Genomic DNA, 6413 nt, shown 5'->3' on the forward strand with positions numbered 1-6413 from the left:
TTCACTCCCATTATAAAGCTTAGAAGAGCAAGGATAGTTTTAAATATAACTCAGATAATCTAATCTATGTTTCTAATGCAATGGCTGAGGGAGTAAAAAAAAAAGAAAAAAAAGAAAGATATTATATGCAATGTGACTGCAATTAGGCCTATACAATTACTTAACATTGTTAATTATTAAATTAACAATTTAAGATCATAATTCATTTTCATGTTTATGTTCCTGTGCATTATTTGGGGCCCAAGGCAATTGTCTGCCTTAAATCCATTTCCTTGAATTGCTTTATTGGAGAAACCCATGACAGTTTTTAAAGTTCTTGGAGGAATTTTAATTTTTTTAATTTTTTTATTGACCATTTTTTGGAAGTCCAACATACTGTACATGGCGAGACACAAAGATGCTCAGTGACATCATTAAAGGAGTCAGTGATGTAAGTGTGAACCGTTTTAATTGGTCTTTTCATGGTGTTGAAGAAGAGGGCTGGTCGAGTGTCAGAATAAAAAGCATCTTCTTCCTCTTCCTCATCACTCCTGCTTCACTGCAGACTCACACAACATCTCTGAACCTTCTGATCTGAGCAACAGATAACATGGTGAGTCATATTCATACTTCTTTATCACTTAATAATTGTTAGTGGAGCTAAAGCTGCACATTTGCTCAAGTTTTTTGTTTTTGTTGAAAACTCATAATTTTTACCAAAAGTAATCAGAAAAAGTGGCCATAAGATGTCAAGGAAGATTCCATTCAAATACAACAAACAGAATGCCGTTTTAAATTAATTTTAAAAGTACTGTGCATCCATCCCGCCCCTGTGCACATTTTTTTGTATAAGTATTTGTATTTGTGTGTTTGCTCCAGGTTTTCGCTGTGCCACTGAGGATCCTCCTGCTCGGCCTGCTTCACTTCAGCACGTGTGCAGTTGGTGAGGATCCGAACCCAGAAATCCTCCAGCGTATTGTAACGAGATTTCATAGTTCGTAAGTGTCTTTGATTGAACATATTAGTAGAATTTACAAATTTTAAAAAAAGAAAAAAAACGAACAATTACATGTACACAACCAAAAATATATAACGAAATTACAAGAAATATATAAAGAAAAAAATTACAAAAAAAGTAGTGGGTTTAGTAACAGATGTTGTTATAAGTTATAATCAGAAGTATTTGTCTTTTATAATTACATAATCATGTATAATTTTAACATTAAACTTTACAATAATAATAATAATAATAATACATAATTACATACTAATATATACATTACTTATATTAATATTTGTCATTTTTAACTCAAAACATTACATTTCCACTGCTTTCATTTCCAGGTTGGGTTTGGGACAATACACTGTTGTGTTCAGAGTCGAGAGGAGCAAATGTCTTAAACATTCTCAATTTCCAAATCAGAACTTACTTAATCGAGTGAGTGAAAAAATTCAGAAAAATGAGGTTTATTTGAGTAATAACCTCATTGCTGCAAAGGCTATTCCAGAGTTGCGCCTACATTCAGAGTATCGCCTGATGGGTCATCTGAGGGACATCTTGAATGTTGGAAATAAATGTGTGGTTTATTTCACTGTAAATTCACCCTGTTTATCAAAATGCCTATCAAATCACCCAGACAACATTAAAGACAGTCTTAGACAGTTACAAAACTATGGGGGAATTAAAGCCCTTGTATTTCGATACTACTGGGATGACTGGAAGGATGTGATAAGCAAACTGTATCGTATTGCCCCTGCTTTGCCATATTATCATTGTGAGCTAAACCAAGCTGAATGTGAACGCCTGTAAGTAATGCTTATACTTGACAGCTGCTTTCCTCACACATATACAGTTTTATTTAGCTGAGGATTTTTTCCTTTTTACAGTAATTGCAGTAAAACATTAAAATTGGCAAATAAATTCTACAATCTGTGAAATGCATAAATTGTGATATTGCGTGTGTTTGATTAGCTGGTAATTATTGTTAGAGTAAACTAATGTCAGCATGTCTGCTTATTGCTGGAGCAAATAAAAGTACATTTGAGCATCATTTGTGGTTCAAAGTATCATCTCATTTAAACACACTCTAAGAACACGTTTTTCAGTCATATGGATGATAGCCTTCCATTATCTTATACTTTTAAGCTGTGGCATGAATATGAAATGCTATACATAGATGACACATAAATACATAATTATGGGAGGTTCAGTTATGACCTTGACTCTACAGTGTATAAGGACTGAAAAAAAAAAAAACTGCCAGATCATTGATGTAATAAAGGTTTTTATTTTATTTTATTTTTTTTTACAAATGCTGTTTGCACAAGCCACACAGCAAAAATTGAAATCATATTTCATTAAGTACAGTCTGCATCAGGTTTAATATAGGCATGTTCTTGTAGAATAAAATATAATAATAATATATAATACATTTATATAATAATAATAATAATAATAACTATTATTATTATTATTGATAATAAGTAAATATTTCAAACAATAGCCTAAACTATTTCAATAATATTTTAGAATTTTTAACATGAATTATTAAAATGACATCATCATTTTTAATCAAATAAAAATATTATACACACTTTGTCAGGGTTCTGGCAGTCTTGTCTGTGTTGTCTGTTTCATGTTTTTTCTATGTTTGTCTTGTGTTTGAGTGGCTCTGTCTTATTGCTCAATAAATTAAGAACATTGTCAAAGAATTACATGCAAATACATAAATAATAATAATAATAATAATAATAATAATAATAATAATTATTATTATTATTATACAAAAACAATGAAAAACAAAGGCAAAGAGATATGACAAGAAGGCATACCCTACAATTGTATTGACACAATAAAAACAAGGAAAAACACAAGGAAAAGTTTTTAAGTGCATGTATTTTCTTTAAATATTTCTAATAATTTATAAATCTTAGGGATTTTTTTTATTATTTATTATTAATATAACGAAGAGATTTAAGAAGTGAGATTAATTCAGTGCCAAAATAAGGATAGGACAGAATACCATTTGCAAAGTTTAGTTTATGAATGAAGAATTTGCCATATAAAATAAAGAAATTAAAAATGTACTCTAGGGGTTTATTTTTATTGTCATTATAATAAAAAATAATGTCTTTTAAACTAAAATAATGTGTCACACTGGCAAATAGGGCTATGTAAGAACCAAGGCCAGACCAAAATTTGTTGGATATCGAGCAATCATAAAACAAATCCTCAAATGTCTCCTCTGCTTGTTTACAAAAAGCACATGAGCTGTCAATGTCCAAATATTTAGAAATATTATATGTTGACAGGATATATGTTGTGTGCAATTTTGAATTGTATTTCCTTAGCTTTATTGGACATACAGTATTTCCCAGGTAAGAGCCAGGCCCTTTTCCAATCTATATCTTCCACCAAAGATCTCCAATAGAATTTTCCTCTAGGATAATATTTTTTCTTAAACTGAAAGATTTGGCTTGTATACAGTATGTCTATTAGTACATTTCTTGTCCAAAAGAACAATGCCATCTGAGCAAAGTAGATTGTATTGTGACTGTTCTCCTTGGATTATATATGGAGTGGCTTTTAACCAGATGAATGAACCCAGGTGAGATTGCTTTGACCATTAAACTCTTGTGGAGAAATCATAAATTGCTCATAAGTAAAGAGGTTACCCGAGTCATCAAATAAGGAGAGGATACAGTTAATATCATTTTGGAACCACCTGGGGAAAAATAAAGATTTATTTCTGACAGTGATATCAATGTTATTCCATAATATTGTTTTATGAGGTGAAAAACTGTGAACGTAACACAGCTTCCAATTATGAAATCTGGACTAGGCAATAGATAGCTTAGATGGTAAATAGTTACATTTTAGAATAAAGGAGAGACTACAGATTTGATTCAATAAATCAAATTTGGGGATAAAGTACCACTTGGACATGGCTGTGTACAAGAGGTAAAAACGATATAAATACTGTTCGTTTTCTCACACAAACCGCTCGTTTCGTGTCTTAGGCCATCAATGTGTACTTACGATGGGGAATTGTTTTAATTTGGACTCTGTGCATGCTCTTTGAGACAGTGACCATAGACCTGCATTATATGACTGACCGACAAGAACGGTTTGACCTAAAAATATCAAAATTGAAACTACTGCGGAAAAAAAGACACCTACATCTTTGATGCCCTTGAGGTAAGCTAAAACATACCAAAATTTAATTTCAAAGTGAACTATCCCTTTAAATGTCCTAATTGAACTAATGCCTAACCCCGGCTTAATCTAAGCCCTGTCTGTGAAACCAGGCCATTGTGTTTGATCATCAGTGATTCCCATAAACCTAAAATATTCAGTATTTTCTTCTTTAAGCCTGTAAAGTTACAACTTTGGAGCTGGCAATAGATTATAATAATTAATCATAATTAATTTCATAAATTCTTTATAGGCTTCTTAACATGTTAATAATGCATGTAGTTGCTTTTAGTGAATGATACTCATAGCACAAGGTAGAAAATACAATTCACAGTCAGCAAGTTTCACTGCCTGCTGTCAAACCTTGTGACAAATAAAATGTGTCTCATGTAAAAGAAGAAACTACTTAGTGAGTTTGTTTTCTGCCATATTGTTGGTCAATTGGCGACCCCTACTGGACAGTTACTTCTACATTACTTGGATACTCGGATGCATTTTGTTTCTCTTTCTCACGTAATGGAAGTTGATCTGGTGATATTTGGCTGGCAGCAAACAAGGGCTCACCTCATATGACGATGATCGCTGGGTGGATATTCCGTGGTGGTCTTGTTACAGGACTGCTGGTAAATGTACTGTAAGTCATCTAAAGAGAAACATCTGACAACATCATTATTTACTTTAAAAAAGTTTCCTGTATAATTTAGGCTTTTTACTTGTTTGAGTTGGCAAACTTTTTAAAGTTTAGCATGTTTACCAGCAGCAGGTAGCCTATTACAGTTTTTCTTGATTGCTTAAACACTATAACCAGGCTTTTGAACTAACATTTAAAAACTAAAATGTCATTTATCAAAAAGTCCACCCATTTCCCTAAACTATAAACACTGTTCCCCTGTTTTGACACGAGTCAGATTTGTTGAACTGTCACTGCAAAACTCTACACACAAATCCCTTCATTTCTCATTGCCTAGACCATGTTGTCATTTAGAAAGCACTAGCATTCAATATTGTTCACTCAAGTCAGCACAGCTTCAGCTCAGTTAGACACAATTACCCAAGTGGAAATACTAAGAGTCAAAATTTATCACACACCAATCAGATCCTTCAATAGATAGATAAAAGGGCCAGAGTCAGTTCAGTGGGTTTTGGAACAATGGATCCAGAAAGACATGAAGGAAGAGGATGAGAACACTGGAGTGGAGGAGGAAGAGCAGTAGGGAGTGGAGGAAGAGGTGAAGGAAGAGGATGAGAAAGGTGACGGGCAAGGCCAAAGAGACAAGCAGTGCCACTCTAGTTGCCCATGTCTTTGTCCATGGTATGACTATGAGGGAGGCTGGGAAACGAGTACAGCCAAACTTGAGTTGCTTCACCATCGCCTCGATCATAAGAACCTTCAGGGAGAAAAACAGGTACAGTAGATTTACTTCAGACTGCTCTCTACTGTAACTTTTGATTGCAGTACACTGCTGTTACAACACATACATGTACTGTAGCTGTTGCACTATGCTACTGTAATACAGTTTTTCTCAATTGCTTGAACACATTTCTTGAAACTATGCCTTGTATTCTCAAAACAGTAAACACAAATCCATAATGTCTCACCCAATTCCCCAAACATCCTATTTTCAGGTCAAAATGAAGCTCTAGACTCAAAACCATTCACTCTTGCTGAAAAACCAAACTTTGCCCTCAGACATCACACACAAGCCCTCACAAACACACACACTACAACACAGTCTTACACACTGGTGCAATAAATTCCAAAACAACATTTCCAAAACTGGTAAGTTATGTTGCTTGTGGTTCCCCCCCTCACAAACCTTTTCACATGATGAACACAAAAGACACAACCAGTGGATACATTGGCACATTTTTATTCCTGTAATGTACTGTTTTATTCCTTAACTGGGTGAGACGTTATGGATTTGTGTTATTAGGCCTACAGTATTCATAACAAAAATATGAACACCACACAAGGGTTACAGTTTTTTCCAATTGCTAACACACTAAAATGGCATGCACAGCACAATTATTTAAACTGACACACAGAGAGCAAAACTTCTTCTCAAGTCTCCAAAAGTCTAAACACATTTTCTGCTTTACACACATTTTGCAATTCAAAATGGTACTTTTTAAATGCACTGAACACAGTTCTCTGCATAAGACACAACAATCTGACATAAAGTCACATGTTTGCCATTTCAAAACACTGCCATTCAAAATGACACTACATGAGCTAATT

The 6413-nt window shown here is 33.6% G+C and overlaps 1 long non-coding RNA gene across 1 annotated transcript; it reads left to right on the forward strand.

The window, feature by feature from the left end:
• Positions 1–431: 431 nt before the first annotated feature.
• On the forward strand, positions 432–2030 carry LOC309506450. Its single transcript, XR_014208753.1, has 3 exons — positions 432–592; positions 859–977; positions 1324–2030. It is a non-coding gene; the product is annotated as an uncharacterized lncRNA (long non-coding RNA).
• The last annotated feature ends 4383 nt before the right edge of the window (positions 2031–6413 follow it).

The sequence above is a fragment of the Leuciscus leuciscus genome (assembly GCF_965113295.1).
Source record: "Leuciscus leuciscus genome assembly, chromosome: 9".
Lineage (NCBI taxonomy): Eukaryota > Metazoa > Chordata > Actinopteri > Cypriniformes > Leuciscidae > Leuciscus > Leuciscus leuciscus.